The 24,525-nt window shown below is 42.1% G+C and overlaps 1 long non-coding RNA gene across 1 annotated transcript; it reads right to left on the reverse strand.

The window, feature by feature from the left end:
• Positions 1 to 240: 240 nt before the first annotated feature.
• LOC112649531 (uncharacterized) lies at positions 241 to 10,829 on the reverse strand. The gene is made up of 4 exons (XR_003129605.2): positions 10,713 to 10,829; positions 10,299 to 10,419; positions 2,907 to 3,011; positions 241 to 490 (listed from the first exon to the last, which is right to left on the reverse strand). It is a non-coding gene; the product is annotated as an uncharacterized LOC112649531 (long non-coding RNA).
• Between the last annotated feature and the right edge of the window lie 13,696 nt (positions 10,830 to 24,525).

Raw genomic sequence — 24,525 nt, forward strand, 5'->3', positions numbered from 1 at the left:
GTCATGCAGTTCAAGAATTAATACATGGGGGATGCCTGGGTGTCTCAGCAGTTGAGTGTGTGCCTTTGGCTCAGGTCATGATCCTGTGGTCCCAGGATCGAGTCCCACATCGGGCTCCCTGCGTGGAGCCTGCTTCTCCCTCTGCCTGTGTCTCTGCCTCTCTCTCTCTCTCTCTCTCTCTCTCTCTGTCTCTCATGAATGAATAAATAAAATCTTTTTAAAAAAGAATTAATTCTTGGATACATTTATTTCTGCTTTATTCCATAAGAGAAAGCAAGTGGTGATTTTGGAGAAGGAGGTCCTCCCACAAAGGTGATAGTGGTGGTGATGGTTTGCCACTTATTCTAGGTAAAGAAGTTGGAGAAGGAGGAGCAACTCCTCTGAGTAGAGAGGATGTGGGTAGAGATGGTGGTGGGCATGGCCCTCCATCTGCCTGTGAATGCGTTGAAAGAGCTCCTGAAATTTAAGGGCAACCTGTGGGCTCATGTTCCTGTAATATAAAGAATCCAGTGTTTAAATGCTGGCAATATAAAATGTAGCAAATAATTTATAACAGTAGACATTTATATTTTCTTATACATTCAAGGTGATTAAAGCATTTTATCATGTTTTTTGGTATTTACCACCAGTCAAGGATTTAGAATATGCACAAGACTTTACAGATATTTGATCAGCATTTTAAGCTCTGCACAATGACTGCTTCTGCTAACACTAATGCTCTATGAAGCAGTACTCCCAAATAATGCAAACTTAGATTTCATGATGAATGAATATACAGAAGAATTAACTTACACAGCCTGGGCCTGTTAGGCTAGTTGGTTCAAATATGGATTATTAGGGGCACCTGGGTGGCTCAGTGGTTAAGCGTCTGCCTTTGGCTTAGGTGGTGATCCTGGGGTCCTGGGATCGAGTCTTGCATCAGGCTTCCTGCAGGGAGCCTGCCTCTCCCTCTGTATCTCTTATGAATAAATAAATAAAATCTTTTAAAAATATATGGATAATTAATATAGGGTCTCAAAATATAGGTGATTCATATAAGGTCATGGTTTGATCCCCTTGGGAGCCAATTAGCTTCAAACAGAGTCTGTCTCACAGTGCCAATGACCTAGCTGTCTTCTTCTTCTTTTTTTTAAGATTTTATTTATTTATTCATGAGAGACACACAGAGAGAGAGGCAGAGACACAGGCAGAGGGAGAAGCAGGCTCCATGCAGGAAGCCTGATGTGGGACTTGATCCAGGATCATGCTCTGGGCTAAAGGCAGCACTAAACTGCTGAGCCACCCGGGCTGCCCTAGCTGTCTTCTAATAATGCAAGTAATATCCATTTGCATAGTACTATGCTTATCAAACTTTTTACATCTATTATCCCTCTTGATCCTCATTATAACTTTGTACCATAGGTAGGGCAAGTTTCCTCTCACTTCTTCTGGATGCAGTAACTGAGACTCCCAAGATTTAAGTGACTGAACAATGTTCATGCTGTTACTATGACACATGATTAGGACTTGAGTGCAGGTTTTCACATGCCTAATTTAGCTCTCTTTCTTTTTTTTTTTTTTAAAGATTTATTTACCGGGGCCCTGGGTAGCTCAGTGGTTGAGCGTCTGCCTTAGGCTCAGGTCATGATCCTGGGATGGAGTCCTGCATTAGGCTCCCCATAGGGAGCTGGCTTCTCTCTCTGCCTCTCTCTGTCTCTCATGAATAAATAAATAAAATCTTATTAAATAAAATCTTTATAATAAAGACTTTATTTATTTATCTGAGAGAGAGAATGGAGGGGAAGGGGCAGAGAGGGAGAGGATCTCAAGCAGACTCCCCGCTAAGGTGCAGAGCCTGACCTGGGCTCAATCTCATGACCCATGAGATCACTAGCTGAGCCCAAAGCAAGATTTGAAGGCTTAACTGACTGAGCAACCTAGGTGCCTGTCAGCTCCCTTCCTAGTACAGTAGCAGATTATCTCCTATGAATGCGTGTCATTTGTCAGGAGCTGAGGACAGAACCCTGGGGAACATCCCCCTTGGGGTGAAAAAAGAGAGAGTAACTGACTTCTCAGAGATGTGAAAAAGGAAGAAGAGGGATAGGAAAAATAAATGTAGTGGAGAATTATAAAATATTACAATGAAACAGGATAGAGCTGGGAAAAGGCCACTAGACTGGGTCATTTGGAGTTCACTGGCAACTTTTGACATAACTTTTTAGTAGAATGGTAACAAGAGACAAATTAAAAAAAAACAAACACTGGGCAGCCCTGGTGGTGTAGCGGTTTGGTGCTGCCTACAGCCCAGGGTGTGATCCTGGGGACCCGGGATCGAGTCCCACGTCGGGTTCCCTGAGTGGAGCCTGCTTCTCCCTCTGTCTGTGTCTCTGCCTCTCTCTCTCTGTGTCTCTCATGAATAAATAAATAAAGTCTTAAAAATGTTTAAAAAAATAAAATAAAAATAAAAAACAAACACCTAGTGAGCTTAGGAGTTTAGACACTCTTAGGAAGATGTTAAGTATACATGGAAGCTTTTGTCAAGGTGGGTAGATAAGTCCATGGGTTATTAATAAATGATGGTCAAGAGGTCTAAAGAGGGCTTGGGTAATCATTAAATTGTGGATTTTCCTTTTGCAGGGTTTCTTGTAGACCCAGTTATTCAAGTCATCATGAAAATTTCCTCCCGAAAGCAGTTTTGCTTGTGTAATATATTGTCACAAAACATTTAGTGTGGTTTAAGAAACTGATACCTGAGTCTTTTCCACGCATGAACATGGTTCTTAGAAAATCAAACCTGTATAGTTATATAAATGAAAATGTTAATTCACCAGAAAGTCTGCTTCTGGTCACATGTTCCTTTCACCTAACAAAATAATCGCCTGCCTTAGAACTCACTGACATGACACAATATTATCTACTTTTATTACCCAGGTTCACTGCTGCCAGAATTCTGTTCCAAGCTCTTTGATTTTTTTTTCCTTTTTTTGCATCTTGTCTTAAACTTGGGTTTAGGCTCTGAATTCTTCATTTACCTGCAATGATACCCAGCATAAATGTCCACTTGATAATATAGTTTCAAATAATATTATGTGTGAAATACAGCATTACATTTCAGATCATTAGGATTATTTTCACGACATTAAGGACCAATGTGGGGATGTGGCTAGTGCTGCTGCTCCTGGTGCCTGTAGTGGAAGTGATAAAGAAAGAGATCTCCAAGTAAAGGCAAACAAACTCATTTTCACTTCTGGAAAAGAAAAGGAGTTTTGCATGATTTATCATGGATATCTTTACTGTTTTAATTGTATTATTCATCCCTACCTGAGTCCTGGAAAATGTCCCACACTGGCTCATTCAAAACTTTTCTAGTCTATTTAAATTTCAAACCCACCCAAGGGCCTTCATGGACAGGAAATGAACTTCTCAGAAGGTGGAGGACTTCCAGTAGGATTTCTCTGAAAATCAGAGAGGATGACAAAACATGAGAGACTCCTAACTCTGGGAAACGAACAAGGGGTAGTGGAAAGGGAGGTGGGCGGGGGGATGGGGTAACTGGGTGATAGGCACTGAGGGGGGCACTTGACAGGATGAGCACTGGGTGTTACATGTTGGCAAATCGAACTCCAATAAAAAAATCTACAAAGAAAAATAAGATTTCTCTGAATCCACACTCTCATCCCCCCCTCAAAAGTTATCTTCTCCCCACCCTGTGTTTCTTTCCCCCCCAGCTTGGTGCCTATACACACACACACTGTCCACAAAATTTCCTTTTTTATGTAAATGATTCATTTGTACATTTTCAGAAAGGCACTGAATCTTTCTGCTTATAACTTATTATTACTATTATTTTAAAGATTTTATTTATTTATTCATGAGAAATGCATAGAGAGAGGCAGAGACAGACACAGGCAGAGGGAGAAGCAGGCTCCTCACAGGGCATCTGATATGGAACTTGATCACCGGACCAGGATCAGCCCTGAGCCAAAGCAGATGCTCAACTGCTGAGCAACCAGGTGTCCTGTTATTTATTATTTATTATTTTTTAATTATTATTTTTTAAAACTAGTCTTTTTTTAAAGACTTATTTATTTATTAATGAGAGAGAGAGAGAGAGAGAGAGAGAGGCAGAGACACAGGCAGAGGGAGAAGCAGGCTCCATGCAGGGAGCCCGAAATGGGACTCCATCCCGGGTCTCCAGGAGCAGGCCCTGGGCTGAAGGCGGTGCTAAACCGCTGAGCCACCCGGGCTGCCCAATTTATTATTTTTTAAGATTAATTAATTTATTTGAGAGAGAGAGAGAGAAAGAGAGAGCACAGCTGGGGGAGGGGCAGAAGGAGAGGGAGAAGCAGGGTCCCCACTGAGTGGAGAGGCTAATGGCTGGATCCTAGGACCCCCAGATCATGACCCTAGTGGAAGGCAGCCTTTTAACCAACTGAACCACTCAGGTGCCCCTCTGCTGGTAATATAAATTGGCCAAACAATCTGGAACCACACATAAAATTGGAATCCCGGGCAGCCCTTTATGTTGCTATTAGAGGCTGAAAACTACAAACCTTTTATACCTTGCTCCTTTCTTAGACCAGCAAGAGAGAAATACTATACTGAAGTTTCATAGGATCTAGGAGAAAAAGAAATGAAATCTTTTTTGCCTGAAGATTTTATTTATTTATTTAAGAGAAAGCACGAGCAGGGGGAAAGGCAGAAGCAGACTCCCTGCTGAGCAGAGAGGACACAGGACTGGATCCTAGGACCCCAAGATCATGACCTGAGCCAAAGGCAGACTCTTAATCAACTGAAAATCAAGATGTTTTATTTTATTTATTTGAGAGACAGAGTACAAGCAAGGGGAGCGGCAGGCAGAGGGAAAGGGAGAAGCAGGCTCCTGGGTGAGCAGAGAGCCTGAAGTGGGGCTCCGATCCCAGGATTCTGGGGTCATGACCTAAGCCGAAGGCAGATGCTTAACTGACTGAGCCACCCAGGCACTCCTAAAAAGGAGTTTTTTAAAAAAGATTTTATTTAGTTATTTATGTAAAGAGAGAGAATGTGAGCAAGGGAAGGAGGAGGAGAGAGGGAGAATGTCAAGTGTGGAGCCAGACACAGGGCTTGATCTCAGGACCCCAACATCATGATGTGAGCCAAAATCAAGAGTCAGTTGCTTAACCAATGGAGCCACCCAGAGTCCCTAAATATACTTTTTAAGATTTTATTTATTTATTCATGAGAGACACAGAGAGAGAGGCAGAGACAGGCCGAGGGAGAAGCAGGATCCATGCCAGGAGCTAGATGTGGGACTCCATCCCAGATCCCAGGATCACACCCTGGGCCAAAGGCAGATGCTCAACCACTGAGCCACCCAGGTGTCCCATACTATCTTATAGTTCTATAAAGAATCACCTATTGAAAGGAAGTGAAACCTGCAGGAATGCAATGCAGCTTAGCCTCAACAGCAAGGCACACATAACACACATAGGCGACACCCCTGGAGTGCCCTTCTTCTGGTGAACAAGGACATTGCCCTATAAGGTATTACAGGACCTCTACTTCACAAGGCCATTACTTTCAAGATCAGGAGATGTAGCTGATTTTCCTCATACATAGAAACAGACAAAATGAGGAGACAGATGAGTATGTCCCAAATAAAAGAAAAGGACAGAATCATAGTAAAAGAGCTAAATGGAATGAGAAATTCAGATAAATAAAAGCTGATAGGAATTCACTACCACTAAATCTGCCCTGCAAGAAATACAAAAAGAAATCCTTTAGGCTGAAATAAAAAGATTCTAGACTGTAACTCAAACACACATGTTCTAAAAGTTCTAAAAGTTCTCCCATAAGGCTTTTCAGAAACTCTAAATTCTGGAAACAATTTGAATGTCCAGCAACAGGTGAATAAATAAAATATATCCACATGATGAAATACTCAATGATAAAAATGAATGAATTCATTGATGAGAATACACCATGGATGAATCTGGAAAGCGTTGTGCTATGTGAAAGAAGCCAGAAACAAAAGGATTATTGCTCTATGGTTCCATGTATATGACTTTAAAAGAAGACAGAACTATATGGACAGAAATTAGATCAGTAGTTGCCAAGGACTGGAAGTAAAATGATATCACAGATTACAAAGGAACCTGAGAAAACTTTCTGGAGTCATAGAAGTATTTCATATCTTGACTGTGATAGTGGGTACATGGTTATATACCTCTGTCAAAACTTGTACAATTTTATACAATTTGAAAGTGAATTTTACAATAGGTAAATTATGCCTCAATAGAAACGAAGGCATATGAAATGAAAGTTCACACAGAGACCTACATACATAGGTACCTAACTTTATTTATAATGGTCAAAAGCTGGAAACAGTCCAAATGACCATCAACAGATGAGTGGACATACTATGGAATATCCATACAATGGAACCCCCTGCAATTCAGCAACAAAAAGAATGAACCATTGATACAAAGAGTAGGGATGAATCTCACAACAACTATTCTGAGTTTAAAAGGCCAAGAAAAGAAAAAAAAGAGTATATACTCCATGATTTCATTTCTATAAAACTCCAGAAAGTGTAAAATTTTGTATGGTGATATACAGCAGATCAATGACTTTTAGGAGATGGTAGGCACAGAGGTGTGTGAGGGAAAGATGACAAAGGGGAAAAGGTAATTTTGGAGGATAGTGACTATGTTCCTTATGTTGCTTTGGTCATGTTATCACAGATATGCATATACATCAAAATTCATTAAAGTATATGTGTTATTTTCATGATTTATTAATATTTATAATTTCTAATTATAAAGCTATGTACAAATAACTTCATACTTCATGGTTGAGAAGATTGAATCATATATTTCTTTAATCACTTGTCAGTTGACAGGTATTTTACTTATTTACAGTGCTTCACTATCATGCTACCAAAAAAAAAAAAAAATCAGTATCTGTGGTTATGTGTCGGTGTTTTTTAAAGATTTAATCTATTCATTTGGGAGTGAGAGCACAAGCAGGGGGAGGGACAAGCAGACTCCCAGCTGAGCAGGGAGCCAGACTGGATCCCAGGACTCCAGGATCATGACCTGGGCTGAAGGCAGACACTTAAAGGACTGAGCCATGCAGGAACTCCCTAAGTCCAGGTGCTCTTAAGAATGTCAAAGGTTGGGATCCCTGGGTGGCGCAGCGGTTTGGCGCCTGCCTTTGGCCCAGGGAGCGATCCTGGAGACCAGGGATCGAGTCCCACGTTGGGCTCCGGTGCATGGAGCCTGCTTCTCCCTCTGCCTGTGTCTCTGCCTCTCTCTCTCTCTCTCTCTCTCTCTCTCTGTATGACTATCATAAATAAATAAATAAAAAATTAAAAAAAAAAAAAAGAATGTCAAAGTTTGGGCAGCCCGGGTGGCTCAATGGTTTAGTGCTGCCTTCAGCCCAGGGCCTGATCCTGTAGACCCAGGATCGAGTCCCACGTAGGGCTCCCTGCATGGAGCCTGCTTCTCCCTCTGCCTGTGTCTCTGCCTCTCTCTGTGTGTGTCTCTCGTGAATAAATAAATAAAATCTTTAAAAAAAAATGTCAAAGGTTTCCTTAAAGTTCCTGAAATATCTGCTAATTTGCTTTTTTTCTTTTAAAGATTTTATTTATTTGACACACAGAGAGAGAAAATGAGCAGGGGGAGCAGCAGGCAGAGGGAGAGTGAGAAGCAGATTTCCCACTGAGCAGGGAGCCTGACAGGGGCTGGATCCCAGGACCCTGAGATCATGACCTGAGCAGAAGGCAGATGCTTAATGGACTGGGCCACCTAGGTGCCCCAACTAATTTGTGTATGTATATGTACATGTGTATTTTAATTTTTTATTAAAGTATAATTGACATATGATATATTAGTTTCTGGTGTACAATATATTGATTGGACAATTCTATACGTTACTCAGTGCTCGTGATGATTAGTTACTGTCACTATACAACATTAATACAATATTATTTTTTAAAAGATTATTTATTCATGAGACACACAGACAGAGAGAGAGGCAGAGACACAAGCAGAGGGAGAAGCAGGTCCCACGCAGGGAACCCAATGTGGGACTCAATCCCGGATCCGGGGATCATGACCTGAGCCGAAGGCAGGCTCCCAACCGCCGAGCCACCCAGGCGTCCCTTAATATGATATTATTGACTACACTTTCTATGCTGTACTTTTTATCACTGTGCCTTATTTATTTAGTAACTGGAAGTCTGCAGCTTTTCATCTCCTTCTATTTTGCCTATTCCATCAACCACCTCCCCTCTGGCAACCACCAGTTTGTCTCTGTATGTAAGTCTATCTTTCTGTTTATTCATTTTTTCCCCCGGATTCCACATATAAGTAAAATCATATGGTATTTATCTTTCCCCACTAATTTCACTTAGCACAATACCTTCTAGGTCCGTCCAAGTTGTTGCAAATGACAAGATCTCATTATTTTTTAAGAGTAATATTCCAGTGTTTGTGTGTGTACACACACAGACACCACATATTCTTTATCCATTCATCTATTGATGGATAATTGGGTTGCTTCCAAATCCTGGCTGTTGTAAATAAGGCTGAAATAAACATAGGGGTGCATGTATCTTTTTTTTTTTAAGATTTTATTTATTTATTCATGAGAGACACACACACAGAGAGAGAGAGAGAGAGAAGCAGAGACACAGGCAGAGGGAGAAGCAGGCTCCATGCAGGGAGCCCGATGTGGGACTCGATCCCGGGTCTCCAGGATCAGGCCCTGGGCCGAAGGAGGCACTAAACCACTGAGCCACCCAGGGATCCCCATATATCTTTTTTGAATTAGGGTTTCCATTTTTGGGGGTAAATACTCAGTAGTGGAGTGATTGGATCATATGGTATTTCTATTTTTTAAGTTTTTGAGGAACCTCTATACTGTTTTCCATAGTTTTTGCTATCAATTTATGATCCAACCAACAGTACAAGGGGTCCCTTTTCTCTACACCCTTGCCAACACTTGTTATTTGTTGTCTCTTTAGTCATTCTGATAGGCATGAGGCCATATCTCATTGCAGTTTTGATTTGCATTTCTCTCATGATTAGCACTGCTACATCAAAATAAAAAGCTATTGCGCAGTAAAAGAACCCATCAACAAAACAAAAAAGCAACCTACTGAGTGAGAGAAGACATTTATAAATAAAATAGCCAATAAAGGCTTTATATCCAAAATATATAAAGAACTTATACAACTCAACACAGAAAAATGAATAATCTTGATCCCCCTGGATCAGGTTCCTCACTCGGTGGGGAGTCTATTTCTCCCTATTCTTCTCCCCCTACTCATGCTTTCCCTTTCTCTCAAATAAATAAATAAAAGAGAGAGGCAGAGGGAGAGGCAGGCTCCCTCTGGGGAGCCTGATGTGGGACCTGAGCCAAAGGCAGGGGCTCAATCACTGAGCCACCCAGGTGCCCCGAATTAATAAAATCTTATTTTTTTTAAATCACAAAAGAATACATCATCAAAATAAGCTATTCGTCTTTCACTATTATTCTAAGCCTGCCCTGTGCCACAGACCAAAAGAATAACGTAGAACTGGCATTTGACAAGTGTAGTTTTCGTCTTAGAAAGAAATGACAAGCAACTTCATGCTTGATCCTCCCCAACAGAGATTCTGATTATGTATAAACAAAACGGCTAAGTAGAAGGCCCTCTAGCAGACTACATTTCACAAGGGAAGTTTCAGCATTATCCTTTAGATCCAACATACAGTAACAAGTTCTGTTCCTCAGCAGTCTAGGGAGACCAACAGGATCACCTCAAATCTTTCCTAGTTCTCAGGTTAATCAAACGAGCAGGCTACTCTGACGGCTTTAAAAGGTCTCAAGTTACTGAAATAATACTGCCTTTCTTTGCTCAGTCTTGAGCACTGAAAATCTAGCTATACTATTACTGGAAGTCTAATGTACACGTGATTTCTAGAAAACCTCCACGGCACCAGTATAAACTGGATTAAAACATTGCAGAAAGTCATGCATGTAAATATCACGGGATAAAACACAAGGTGCAACTTACATTGCACACCTATCAGACGCATGAAATCAACTCTAGTCAAATCATGGCCTTTTCTGGGCTTTGAGTTTGAAATTACCAGAAGGGATCATACTATTTCCAATCCCCGAGGCGGAGCTCTCATGATCATCATGATGAACCATTAGGGAGACCGAGCATACACGGCCACAGTGCTAACCAGATATATACAGAGGAAGCTCAGGGAGAGGCCTACTTTGAAAAAGGAGCCTATGGACAGAAGAGGGTAGCACAGAATCCGAGTACAACTGAGCTAACTTACCTATCAGAAGTATGAAATCACTGCCTGCCCTTTGTCTGTGCTTGAACTCTGCGTCCACACCCCTGGCAAGCGCAGCATGCTCCGTAGACCACACTCTTCGGCTTTCTTCTAAAACTGTGGGCTGAGAAGGAAAGAAAGCATTTTTTATTACCCTTGCTGCGGATACAAATCAATTTCTCTAAGTAAAGATTCTGCATGAAAAAGAGAAAACTGGGATCCCTTGGTGGCTCAGCGGTTTGGTGCCTGCCTTTGGCCCAGGGCGTGATCCTGGAGTCCTGGGATCGAGTCCCGCATGGGGTTCCCTGCATGGAGCCTCCTTGTCCCTCTGCCTGTGTCTCTGCCTCTCCCTCTCTCTCTCTCTCTATGTCTATCATAAAAAAAAAAAAAAAAAGAGAGAGAGAGAGAAAACTATACCAGTGTTGACTAGCTGCTCCGTAACAGAAATCCTTCCTGCCACTACATTCCCTTAGGAGAAATAAACCTAGGCCTAAAGATGGTCTGGGCTTTATATGCTGCAAACCCATTGTGATGTAATCAACTGTGACCATTTAGTGACTTCACACTGTGATTTGCTGGGATTCAGTGACCAAGGATACTGATCAGCCTTTCTGCTTACTTAAGCTACTGTCCCTGAGGTTAATGAAAGAAATATCCTGTTAGCTCTACATCCACGGATATAGAAATGTTCCCCACTCACTACTTAATGATTCCAATGAGGGATGAGTATCCTGGAGCTAGGTGGCAAGGGACAGTTTGGATTTTGTACAGCACTGTCACTCAAGCAGCTGTGAACAGCCTGTATAAAAGTGGACTGAGTCCCTTAAGATGCTAAGCAAGGAACAATTTATACATGTATTCAAGAAAGATCCAATTTATGGAAGCATACATGCCTAGTACACGTGGCTAGAGCCTCCATTTATTCAAAGTGGCAAAGGTCTTGAACCATATCTTGATTATGTAAACCATCAAGGTAATCCTGGCCCTAAACCTGACTGCTTGCATCCTGCCAAAGTACAACATGGCACCTGTTGCCTCAAAACTGGTGGGAAAATGACTGTCGGTCAGTGGCTGAAAAGATTTAACAGAGTAACAGTAGAAAGAGGTACAGGATATTCCCTCTTGTTGCAACTTTCATCCCCAGATCTCCATGGGGCTCTCCCCCTATTTCCTTCAGGTATTATGTCACCTTCTCAGTGAGGCCTTCACTGTACAACCTACCGAAAGTGCAGGTCCTCCAGCCTCCCTGTGGCTGACTCCGTCCCCTGCCTTTGTGTGCTACATAGGACGGATCATATATAATCAATCTTATTTTTTCATTCTCTCCCACTAGAATGTGAGCCCCATGTGAGCTGGAACTTTTTTTCTTTGTCTCTTTCATGGCTGTATTTCAAGCATTAAGAACAGTGTCTGGCACATAGTATATGCTCAGCAAAAATGAGTCATCTTGACCTTCTGCCCTAATGTTCATACCATTCCTAGTGGTGAACTGTTAACAATATAGTGTGTGTTCTTCAGAATTTCCTTCTATATATTTACATTTTAATACAAGGGCCCATTAGATACCATTCACCTCAATTAAGCCCTTGAATATTTCCATAATAGAGTAGTCCCCCCCACCCTTATCTGCAGGAGACATGATCCACGACCCCCAGTCTATGCTTGAAACCATGGATAGTACCAAATCCTGTATATGCCATGTTTTTTTCCCGGACATACATATCTATGAGAAAGTTTAATTTATAAACTAGTTACAGTAGGAGATGATTAACAATAAGAATTAAATAGAACAAAAAAAAGCAAAACAAAACAAAAAAGAATGAAATAGAATCATTGTAAAAATGTACTGTAATAAAAGTTATGTGAATGTGGTCTCTCTCAAAATACCTTATGGTACTATACTCATTCTTCCTCTTCCTATGATGTTGTGAGATGATAAAATACCTACCTGATAAGATGGTGAGGAATGACAGTAGGCATTGTGACATAGCGTTAGGCTACTATTGATCTTCTTACACTATGTCAGAAGGAACATCTGCTTCTGAACTACAATTGTCTGTGGATAACAAACTGTGGAAAATGAAATTGTTGATAATAAGGGACTACTGTACTTAAAATCATCTGGGGGTGCCTGACTGGCTCAGTGCACCATGTGACTCTTGATCTTGAGGTTGTGAGTTCAAGTCCCATGTGTAGAGTGGAGTTTACTTAAAATTTAAAAACAAATTAAAAAAAAAAATCACCTGTCTTCAGTCCTAACTAGAAATGTAACCAATTACAGATCTGTAAATATAACCATAATCAACACTTTCATTTCAGTATTTTATCCATATATCTCAATAACATACTCAAAACATGATGATTCAGCAGTTTTGGTTGGTATAGTTGTTTTTGTATACCTTTTTAGCTTTATTTTTTAATATTTTATTTATTTATTCATGAGAGACACAGAGAGAGAGGAAGAGACACAGGCAGAGGGAGAAGCAGGCTCCATGCAGGGATCCCGTTGCGGGGACTCCATCCTGGGACCCTGGGATCAGGCCCTGAGCTGAAGGCAGACACTCAATAACTGAGCCATCCAGGCGTCCCCCAAATAAATAAAATCTTTAAGAAAAAAAGGATCATTTCAAACAAAGCAGATATAACAATATAACAAATATTGTATGTACCAACCAGCTTCAACAAACACCAATATTTTGCCAATTATGTTTTATTTAATTTTTTGCTCACATATTTTAAAGCATATTCCAGATTCATATGTCTTCATGCATAAATTCAAGGAAGGTATTTCCTCTGACCACAAATTCTAACAAATAAGGCTTTAAAAAAACATAACCAAAATACCATCATTATATCTAACAAAAATTACAGTTACTCTCTGATGCTACATGAAAACATCCATCTGCAATGAACCCGTTGGACCTGAATGTGTCTTTTAAATTTGATTTGTTCTTACTGGGATGCAAACAACGGTCATACATGGCATTAGCTGAAATATGGTTTAATCCTCTTTTTAAATGGATAACCACCCCCACCCCTTTGTTTTCTTGCCATGCGCTTGATGAAAAGACTGAATTATTTGTCCTATAGAATTACTCATATTCTAGATTTTTCTGTATACATTTTGTGCTGGCCATTTTCCATGAGAAATAGAATTTCCTGTAGTGACATCTATGAACTTGGTTAGATTTAGGCTCAATTACTTTAGCAAGAACATTTTATTATAGTCAACACTTTGTACTACTACTACATTATATCACAACACACATGATATCTGTTGCTCACATTTTTGGTGATGTGAACACTGATCAGTGGATTGCAGTATTCTTATCTTAATTCACCAACACTGTAAAATTTTCCACCAATCTTTCACCTATATCTTATTGAGTTTATGTGCTGGTTTACATTTTTTAAAAATACTTTATTTATTTATTCATGAGAGACACACAGAGAGAGGCAGAGACTCAGGCAGAGGGAGAAGCAGGCTCCATGCAGTGAGCCCGATATGGGACTCGATCCTGAAACTCCAGGATCACACCCTGGTCCAAAGGCAGATGCTCAACCACTGAGCCACCCAGGGATCCCCTGGTTTACATTTTTTTTATTGATATGCCATTTGCATAACATGTAATTTGCCACATTAAAGTGTACCAGTCACTGTTTTTTAGAATACACAGAAAATTGTGCAGCAGTCATCATAATAAATTTTAGGACATTTTCATCACCCCAAAAGGAAAGTCCATACTTAGTAGCAGTCATTCCTCATTCTCTTGATGGGACTGATAACCCACCTGAATGGTATAAAGATAGCTTCAAAGTGAAAACATCTGAGATACAAGAGTTGCAGAAGCCTTATCTAAATTCCTCTTACCTGGGCAGCCTGGGTGGCTCAGCGGTTTAGCGCCGCCTTCAGCCTAGGACCTGACCCTGGAGACCCGGGATCAAGTCCCACATTTGGCTCCCTGCATGGAGCCTGCTTCTCCCTCTGCCTGTGTCTCTGCCCCTCTCTCTCTGTCTCTCATGCATAAATAATCTTAAAAAATTCCTCTTATCTGAAAAAAATAAATCCATCTTATCTGGTTAAAGCAGAGTTTTATAAGGGATAGCTGCCACAACCTCCCCTCCCCCATTCATGGGGTTCTCTAATTAGGGAGGCCTGATCTTGAGCATTAAAACCTTCCAAAAGATTGCATAAGCAAACCTCATAAGAAATTTCCATCCTTTGAAGTGCACCCCTCCCTTGTGAAGTTGGTATATAAACCCTTATCTCAAATTCTTTAGGGAGTCTCTTCATCTAAAAGCTCCCACATAGTAAATAAACGTTTCTTTTTTTTAATATTTTATTTAAATATTTAAAAGAGGGAGAAGCAGGCTCCATGCAGGGAGCCCTACGTGGGACTCGATCCCTGGACTCCAGGATCACGCCCTGGGCCGAAGGCAGGCGCTAAACCACTGAGCCACCCAGGGATCTCCAATAAACGTTTCTTTTTTTTTACAAATATTTTGTTTATTGTTGCATGCACTGCGGCAACACGATCAGGGTCCTGAGGATAAGGGGATGAGGAAAATAAAAGAAAAGTAAAGAGATGGGGACAGGAGGGACACAGTGGATGATGTCCAAGCAGTGCCAGCTTTATTCAAGGTTTTACAACATTTTATAGCATGAGCAAAACAAAGCCAAGAAGGTGTTTATTTTTAGCAGGTTTGTGAAACTTTCCAAAGTTCCCCTTACTCAGCATGCAAGACAGACTCACGGGTGCCAGAAGACCTTGGTAAATAGATAAGCTTGTTGCTCCAGATGTGCATACTTCAAAGGAATATTAGGTATGGTAAACAGACCGGCAAGGACAGACAGACCCTTATTTACATTGATGACCACGTCAGAATAAGTTGTATCTATTGTGTTATGTGGGCGATCACATACAAGCGAGCCCTGAGAACCATTGCTCAAGCCCTTTCTCAAGCGTCTACCAACTATTCACCCTTTAGGCTCCCGAGCCTTTTGAGTGAATGAGGGACGCAAGTCCGGGTCTGGTTTGGTTCAGTTACTCCAGCTAGTTCGTGGTCGCCCACAGTTTATTTAAATGAAGCTGGTACAGACAACATCCATTTAAAACCCACATCCCTGGGATCCCTGGGTGGCGCCGCGGTTTGGCGCCTGCCTTTGGCCCAGGGCGCGATCCTGGAGACCCGGAATCGAATCCCACGTCGGGCTCCCGGTGCATGGAGCCTGCTTCTCCCTCTGCCTGTGTCTCTGCCTCCCTCTCTCTGTATGACTATCATAAGTAAATTAAAAAAAAAAAAAAAAAAACATATCCCAGGCCAAAAAGTACAAAGTAAAAAAAAAAAGAGCAGTGTTCTGTTGAATTCACTTCTGCATGAATAACTTTATTAACTGCTAATGAAAATTAGAACTTTTCTGGGAGCTTCTGACAAGAGTTTTATCTTAAAATGCTTTCTCTTCAGTGAAGCCATCTTTGGAGTTAGTCATTTACTCTCACCATCTCTGTCTTCTCGACTCCAGCCTGATATTTCTCTTCTTTTGGTCCAGACGCTCAAATTTTAAAAGAAGCTTCAAGTTAAGGAAAGGTCATTTTTCCATAGTTCTGTTCTCTGAAAAACTTCCATCTCCCACAGAAAGTCATAGTCCAGGAGTGAAGCAATCACTGCTAATACTTCAGGGCTAATTGGAAAGTCATCATGAACACTTGTATTGGTCGATCTTATTTATCACAAGCCTGAAAATGCACAGTCCTGGAAAAGGTGGCCTCTCTGTGCACATATGCAATTTTTAAAAAGGAAAGGGCAATATGAAGGGGGCTGAGGTTTGATCACCAAAAATCAACACAATGAAAACAAGTGATAATGAATAATGGGCACTAGAATTCAAATTACCAGATGTTTTATTTATTTTTATTTTTTTAAAGATTTTATTTATTTATTCATAGAGACACACACACACACAGAGGCAGAGACACAGGCAGAGGGAGAAGCAGGCTCCATGCAGGGAGCCCGATGTGGGACTCGATCCCGGGTCTCCAGGGTCAGGCCCTGGACCGAAGGTGGTGCTAAACTGCTGAGCCACCGGGGCTGCCCTACCAGATGTTTTAAAGAGATGGGGTGCCAGTTTTCAATTCTGTTTTGAACACTACATTACAAAACAACTATTTTTAAAAATAAAAAAGGATTGAGGGTAAAGAAAAAAATAAAAAGAATATCTAAATCGTTGAATGGCCCCCTGTTTGTTCCTGACAAACTTCAATAACGTCTTCTTCCTCCCTTCCCAGTTCCTTTGGAGTGTGGTTATCAGCAATTCTCTGACCTTCAAAGAGAAACATGAGTGATTTCACTGGAACTCTTCCATCTCTCTTCTCCCAACGTTTCTCTTGTTCATTTACTGTTAATTCGCAGGCCCCCGTTACTGAGCTAAAATGGTAGAAGAAAAGTTTTTCTTCCAACATCTCCCTCCCATTAGCCCTTGGCAACCAATAATGACTTTCTATCTCTAGATATGCCTGTTCTAGACATTTCTAGTGAATGAAATGAGATCTTACAATGTATAATATTCTTTGATGTCTATCTTTTTTCATGTATCATAATGTTTTCAAGGTTCATCTATGTTTTAGCATGTATCAGTACTTCATTTCATATTATGGCTAAACAAAAATGCATGGTATGGGGATACCCGGGTGGATCAGTGGGTTAAGCATCTGCCTTTGGCTCAGGTCATGATCCTGAGGTCCTGGGATGAACCCCAAATCGGGCCACCTGTTCAGTGAGGAGTCAGCTTCTCCCTCTCCCTCTGCTCCTGCTTTCCCCCTCCCTACTCTCAAATAAATAAATAAATAAATAATCTTTAAAAAAAAACCCATATGGATATAGCACATTTTTGTTTAAACATTCATCAGTTGATGGACATTTGGGTTGTTTCCCTCTTGGCTTTATGAAAAATGTAGCCATAAACGTTCGTGTACAAGTTTTTGTTTGAATATCTGTTTTCAGTTCCCTGTTACATATAACTAGGAGTGGAATTGCTGATCATGTGGTCACTCCACATGTAACTTTTGGTGGAGGTGCTTTTCAGTCTCTGTACAGTTTTATATTCTCACCAGCAGTGTATGAGGGTCCTGATTTCTCCACATCTTTATTTCCCTTGTTATCTTCCAGTTTTTCATTATAGTTGTCCTGGTAGGTGTGAAGTGATACCGCCTATGATTTTGATTTCCCTAATGATGCTGAGAATCTTTTTTTTTTTTTTTCTGAGAATCTTTTTTATATGTGTTTTGGCCATTTGCAAGGAGAGAGCAATGGATTTTGCAACATGAGAGCCCCGTGTGTGTGTGAATCGTCCTGTGCAACCCTTGTTCACGATGGCAAAGCCATTTAGACCTTGGTTCCCTGATACAATGAGTAGGTAATAGTTACTGAATCTGTGTCTATCCAGGGAATGGGGACAGAAGAAAATGCTTTGACTTGTGCATCTGCGTGAGGAAATGGCCACCGCTCCGTAAAGTGAAGAACAAGAAACACCGGGAGGAATGCGGAGGGGCAGCTGAGATCCAGAGCCCAGGTCAGGTAATTCCACCAGAGGAAGTGGAAGCTTTCACGTTCCACTCTACCTGGTGGGGAAGGAGTGGCAGGGAATTTACCCCTCCCTGCACCCCCTGGGAGTGGAAGGCAGCTGGGTTTTGTGAGATTTCCTGTTGACCTGAAATGCAAAAAGGCAGCTGCCCCACCAGGACAAAGACCCTCAGGGTCCTCATTGTCTTCCTTCCGCCTTAGAAATTCCCACCACTTCTGTCCCAACAACCAGGAAATGAGTGAGAAAAAGGGTCTGGGAGTCAGAGCCTGAGCCAGGCTGGGATTAGCAGGACAGCAGGTGATCTTTGAGGGGACAATACAGGTGTGGGCAGGGGTGACTTCAGTTCGCCGCTGAAATTGTATTCATGAAGATACTTAAAAAATATATAATAAAAGCAAAGATTGCATTTGTCAATGGAAACAAGAGTCCACAAATTTCATTGTTTAGTCACCAAATAGTTAAGGTTACCCATGAACTTAGGGAGCTCCTTAGAAGACTTTTATTTATTTATTTATTTTTTTAAAAGATTTTATTTATTTATTTATTTATTCATAGACACACACACACACAGAGGCAGAGACACAGGCAGAGGGAGAAGCAGGCTCCATGCAGGGAGCCCCATGTGGGACTAGATCCCCGGTCTCCAGGATCACACCCCAGACTGCAGGCGGCGCCAAACCGCTGCGCCACTGGGGCTGCCCTATTTTTTTTTTTTTTTTAAAGATTTTATTAATTTATTTTGAGAGACACACAGAGAGAGGCAGAGACATAGGCAGAGGGAGAAGCAGGCTCCCTCTACTGAGCCCTACGTGGGACTCCATCCCAGGACCCCAAAATGACGCCCTGAGCCATCTGGGCGTCCCCACTTAGAAGACTTAAAAGATCTGTATTTGCATGGATCTTTCTGTCTCCTTAGATTACTCTTGGAGGATACACACACCAAATTAACACCCCTCATCTCTGAGTGGCTGCATCACCTGTTAGGTTCGTTTTCTTCTGGTGATCTACCCGTGTCTCCATTGTGGGAGCGTTTGTTTTGCAAGAGCGTTGTGTTCCTCTTTCAATAGTTAGCAAGAAATAAATCAAGACATCGGTCAGGCAGGAGCAACCTGCCAGGCTCTGTGAGATTCCTTTGGACCCAGCACATCCCCATCCACCCAAGCGGTGTGGACATCACCTGCAGCAGCCCCGTAAAGGCCATGCAAGGAGCGCTGGTTCCCTGGCAGGTCCTTGGCAAAGAGCCTGAGCGAGGTGATGGGGCACCAGGAGTTCCTGCTTTTTGGATCCTGACTCGCACCTGGGGAGGGAGCAATTAAAGTCTTTATAACCTCAGGCACATTAATGATGCAAACTTCTAACCTCATTTTTAAGTGTATTTATTTAAACTCCCCCCACCAATAGTTTTGTTACTGTTGGATGGTAAATTTTCAGGTGGTTTTTTTTTTTTTAAGATTTTATTTATTTATTCATGAGAGACAGAGAGAGAAAGAGACACAGGCAGAGGGAGAAGCAGGCTCCATGCAGGGAGCCCGACATGGGACTCGATCCCAGGTCTCCAGGGTCACGCCCTTGGCCGAAGGCGGCGCTAAACCGCTGAGCCACCAGGGCTGCCCTAAATTTTCGGTTTTATGGTACCAGCGCATTCATCACTTACTGTCCTGCTGGCAGGGATACTACAAGGGGGACAAAACCGGTACTCCTTTGCAAATGGCATTTAGGCAGGTTTCCCCTCTTTCTCCCCTGCCTCTCCCCGCTCCTTCTCCTACGGGGACCTTCTCAGGAGGCCCCACCTCTCCCTAGGGCGGGGCCGGCAGTGTGGACACTAGATTTGTCTTACTCCTGCAGCCAGATTGTTTCAACTCCCCCCCACCCCCCAGGAACAATGAGGTGAAGCTCGGGCTTGAAGGCAAGTGGTGGCTGCCTATTCCGGATGTGAGGTGCCGCGGCGGCCCCGAGGTGCCCCAAGACTGCACGATGGAGGGTGACTGGGTCTGTCCCTCCGGCGCGCGGCCTCCGCCAGGTGGGTCCTTCGGCCTCTGTCCCGCTGCCTTTCCTTCCCTTCCTCGGCCGCGAGGGGCCCCGGGGCTGGGGGCCAGGCTTGGGCGGCCCTTGCGAGCCCGGGGGCCTTCCCGATCCCCCAGCGTGCTGGCAGCCTGTGCCCGGCGCGCGACCTCGGCCGGTGGCGGCGGCCGCGGGGACTGGCATTTCGGCGAGGCGGGTCGGGCGTGGGCGCCGGGAACGGACCGCCGCCTAAGTTGTAAGTTGTGCGCCCTGGCGCGGCCCGGGGAGAGCCCGGCAGCGGCTCTCCCGGACCGACGCCCCCCTCCCCCGCCCCGCCCGGCCCAGGGCCCGGGAGCGTTTCCCTGTGGCTGCTGGGGGCGGGGGGGTCCCCCGGACCCCTTCTCTCTCCCCTGTCCTTCCTCCCCATTTGCGTGGCCGCGGGAGGCTCGGCTTGGTCGGTTTGGATGGAGGGCTCCTCGGGACGTATCCTGAGAGAAGTAACATTTCCTTGAATGAGTTTTTGACCTAAAAGAAAATGCAGCTCTATTCCCACGTGTGCATTTAACCACTTGGAAGAAAAAAGCTCAAGTTTTCAGGAATTCTCCCCAAGTGATAGAAATCCGGGAGTTTCTTCATCCAGTTACAGTTTCGAGAAGTAGAGGTTATCTGAAAGGAGGATGCCTTCTATTAAGGAAATAGTGAAGCTTTATAAAGAAATAGTTTCATGTTAGTAGAGATAATAAAGGGTAATTGTAATATATAAATTCTGAGTAAGGCAAAGAAATTACATGTGGATTTTATTTTATTTTTTTTTTAAATTTTTATTTTTATTTGTGATAGTCACAGGGAGAGAGAGAGAGAATGAGGCAGAAACACAGGCAGAGGGAGAAGCAGGCTCCATGCACCGGGAGCCCGACGTGGGATTCGATCCCGGGTCTCCAGGATCGCGCCCTGGGCCAAAGGCAGGCGCCAAGCCGCTGCGCCACCCAGGGATCCCTACATGTGGATTTTAAAAGTCCAAAAGCAAAACAATCAACCTACTTTTAGACGCCCTGATAGGGATCCCTGGGTGGCGCAGTGGTTTAGCGCCTGCCTTTGGCCCAGGGCGCGATCTTGGAGACACGGGATCGAATCCCACGTCGGGCTCCCAGTGCATGGAGCCTGCTTCTCCCTCTGCCTGCGTCTCTGCCTCTCTCTCTCTCTATGTGTGCGACTATCATAAATAAATAAAAGTTAAAAAAAAAAGATTTAGACCGCCCTAATACGGTTGGGGGGTATGTGTGTGTATGTGCATGGGCACACACTTGTTTCTTGTTGGTGATAGTGAGGCAGAGGATTGTCTTTATTTCCAAAACTGAAAAATTCAGATACCTTCTGCAGAGAAATTGTGATGGCAAGACAAGGCAATCGAGATGGGAAGGTCAGAGCATACAAAGGACACTGCTTTGTTTACATGGGGATTATAACAATTTCTTGGGTAAAAGGGACTTTGGGACCACTTGAAACCATGCAGACCCATGGGAGGTCAGGAAATGGCAGGTAATACAGCCCCCTCAGATGGGCAGGTCTCGGCTGGGAACTCATAATATGTAAGAAATTATACAGAATTGTAGTTTTTGCTTGTATTTCCCTTATATGAGTGCCTGAAGAATCGTTTTGTATATTTAGGAGCCCTGTCTTTCAGTGAACTGTTAACGTCTTTCAATTTGCTTAGTTGCTAATCATTCTCTTAAACGATAGCTAGAAGCTTACACTAAATATTAGATAGACTACTAATGTGAATGGAAAATGTTTCCTGTCTATCAGTGCTTTTCTTTTCTTTTTTTTTTTTTTTTTTTTAGATTTTTATTTATTTATTCATGAGAAACAGAGAGAGGCAGAGACACAGGCAGAGGGAGAAGCAGGCTCCATGCAGAAAAGCCTGATACCGGACTGGATCCCGGGACCCCAGGATCACGCCTTGGGCCAAAGGCAGGCTCTAAACTGCTGAGCCACCCAGGGATCCCCCTCATTGTATACTAAATTCTCGTGAGACTTCATGTCTATTCATGGATTTTGTGTTCTATTATATATATTCACATGTAGTAAGACCAGTTCTCACACAACATGACTGTTAGTCGTCCTAACTCTCCCAAATATTCCTGCCTGTTTATTTTCCCTTACAAACAATGGAAAATAACAACAAAGCATTCAAAACTCTTTTGCATTTTCCTTAGGATTAGAATAGATTGATAACTACCTGATGAAGAATGGAAATGTTCATCAGGTAAAAGCTATTTATTCAAAAATAAAATACAAATTTACTTAAAGTCTACTTTTCTCTCAGTCAGGAATTTTAAGGTTGCCCTTGAGTAGATTTTCATGTAACTTTTAGTTTATGCCTAAGCATGTAATCTTTGATTATTGGTACATTAAAATCCTGTCCATTTTATTTTTAACGACATTTATTTATGGAAGTGGCTTTTAAAAATTAGTAAAAAAAAAAAAAAAAAAAAAGGGCAGAGACGGTGGCGCAGCGGTTTAGCGCTGCCTTCAGCCCAGGGCGTGATCCTGGAGACCTAGGATCCAGTCCCACGTCGGGCTCCCTGCATGGAGCCTGCTTCTCCCTCTGCCTGTGTCTCTGCCTCTCTCTGTATCTCTCATGAATAAAAAAAATAAAAATAAAATAAAATTAGTAAATCCATTGCTTACCAAGATAATGGTTAAATTTTTCAATATCAGTGAATGGTGTATTCTCCATAATATAATCAACTCTTCAAAAGGTTAAAACATTTTGAAGCATACCTCTCTGATTATCAGATTTTTGAGCATTGAATGGGTAAAGTGGGCGAAAAGAAGTCATAAATCAAGGTCTTAAATGTTTGGTCTTATACTATTCATTATTGTGTAGTTGAAATATCACTACATTATTAATACCTCATTGGATGTGTACTGAAAACTCTGAATATATTGGTTTTTACATCCTTCTGTGAAAGTAAAAATTTTGAAAGATAAGTAGAGAAGGATGCTACGACCTTATTTATTAAGTGAGCAATAAATTCCTGATCCAGGGGCACCTGGGTAACTCAATCAGTTAAGAATCTGTGTTCCTTTCATCAGGGCCTTTGGCTCATTTCTTGATCCCAGAGTCCTGGGATCTAGTCTTTCATCAGGCTCCCTGCTCAGCGAAGACTCCACTTCGCTCTCCCTCCACCCTCCTCGGGCACTTGCACTCAGTGTGTCTCTCTCTCAAATAAATCTTTTTATAAGAGATTTTACTTATTTATTCATGAAAGACCGAGAGACAGACAGAGACACAGGCAGAGGGAAAAGTAGGCTCCATGCAGGGAGCCAGATGTGGGATTCCATGTGGTCTCCAGGACCACGCCCTGGGCAAAAGGCAGGCGCTAAACCACTGAGCAAACCCAGGGATCCCTCTCTCAAATAAATCTTGAAGCAAATGAACTCATAATATCTACCTAACTCAGTGAGCAAGATATTGTCAATATGGCCTTTCACCAAAATTAAGAGTATGATGAAGATAGACAATGTAGACCAGATACTCAAGTTCCCAGGTAAATTCTAAACAGGAGGAATTTGAAACAGATTGGAACCACGGAAAGAGGCGCTAAATAGAATATTCTTGACAAAGAAACATGGTGAAAGACTTCGATTCAAAGACTGCAGAAGATAAATATATCAATTCAAATTGAAAGAATGAAAAAAAAAAAGAAAAAAATGAAAGGATGTGGCTCCCCTTATTGACATAAAAAGACCCATTGAAAAATGGAATGTATAATCTACACATTACTAAAGGTGATCATTAAAAACGAGCCTTAGGGGCAGCCCGGGTAGCTCAACGGTTTTGTGAGCTTTCAGCCCAGGGCCTGATCCTGGAGACCCGGGATCCAGTCCCACATTAGGCTCCCTGCATGGGGCCTGCTTCTCCCTCTGTCTGCTTCTCTGCCTCTCTCTCTCTCTGTGTGTCTGTCATGAATAAATAAATAAAATGTTAAAAAAAAAAAAACTTACTACACTGCAATTATGATTATAATTCATGGACTAATTAAAGGCAAGTATTCTCTATTATAAAAAGGAAACTACTAAAAAAAAGGAAACTACTACTAAATATTCTATTGTTTTCAAATGGTATTGACAGTATGATGATAAACATTTAACTAGTATTAAAAATAAATACTTGAAGAATATTGTAACGTATATATTTCTATTTATATGTATATAAATCTATGTATCTATATCTTTAAAGGAGACCGGCAGTTTTAATATGGCCAAAAAAAGGCTCTTGAATACTGAAATGAGGTGCATATATTAAACCTAACCTTGGGTAAAATGAAGAATGCACAATGAACGTTAACCCAGCAAAATCAATTATATCTCAGATAAATAAATGATTCCTGATAGAACTATCCATACAAACTGAAAATGACCATTGGTAACTTTGCAAAGCCTTTAAGAAGATTCAACAACAGTACAGAGAATCAGAAATAGCTCAATCACCCTCACCAAATGTGACAGTTGACGGCTCCGCCAGAACTTCTATATGAAGATAGACGCATAATAGATTCATGGACAAGGACAGAAAATTCTCCCTGGTTGTGAAAACCTAGGCCAAGCAATGATCCACTGGGAGCGGCTGCAGCAGTGTGC

Source organism: Canis lupus, chromosome X, assembly GCF_003254725.2.
Source record: "Canis lupus dingo isolate Sandy chromosome X, ASM325472v2, whole genome shotgun sequence".
NCBI classification, from domain to species: domain Eukaryota; kingdom Metazoa; phylum Chordata; class Mammalia; order Carnivora; family Canidae; genus Canis; species Canis lupus.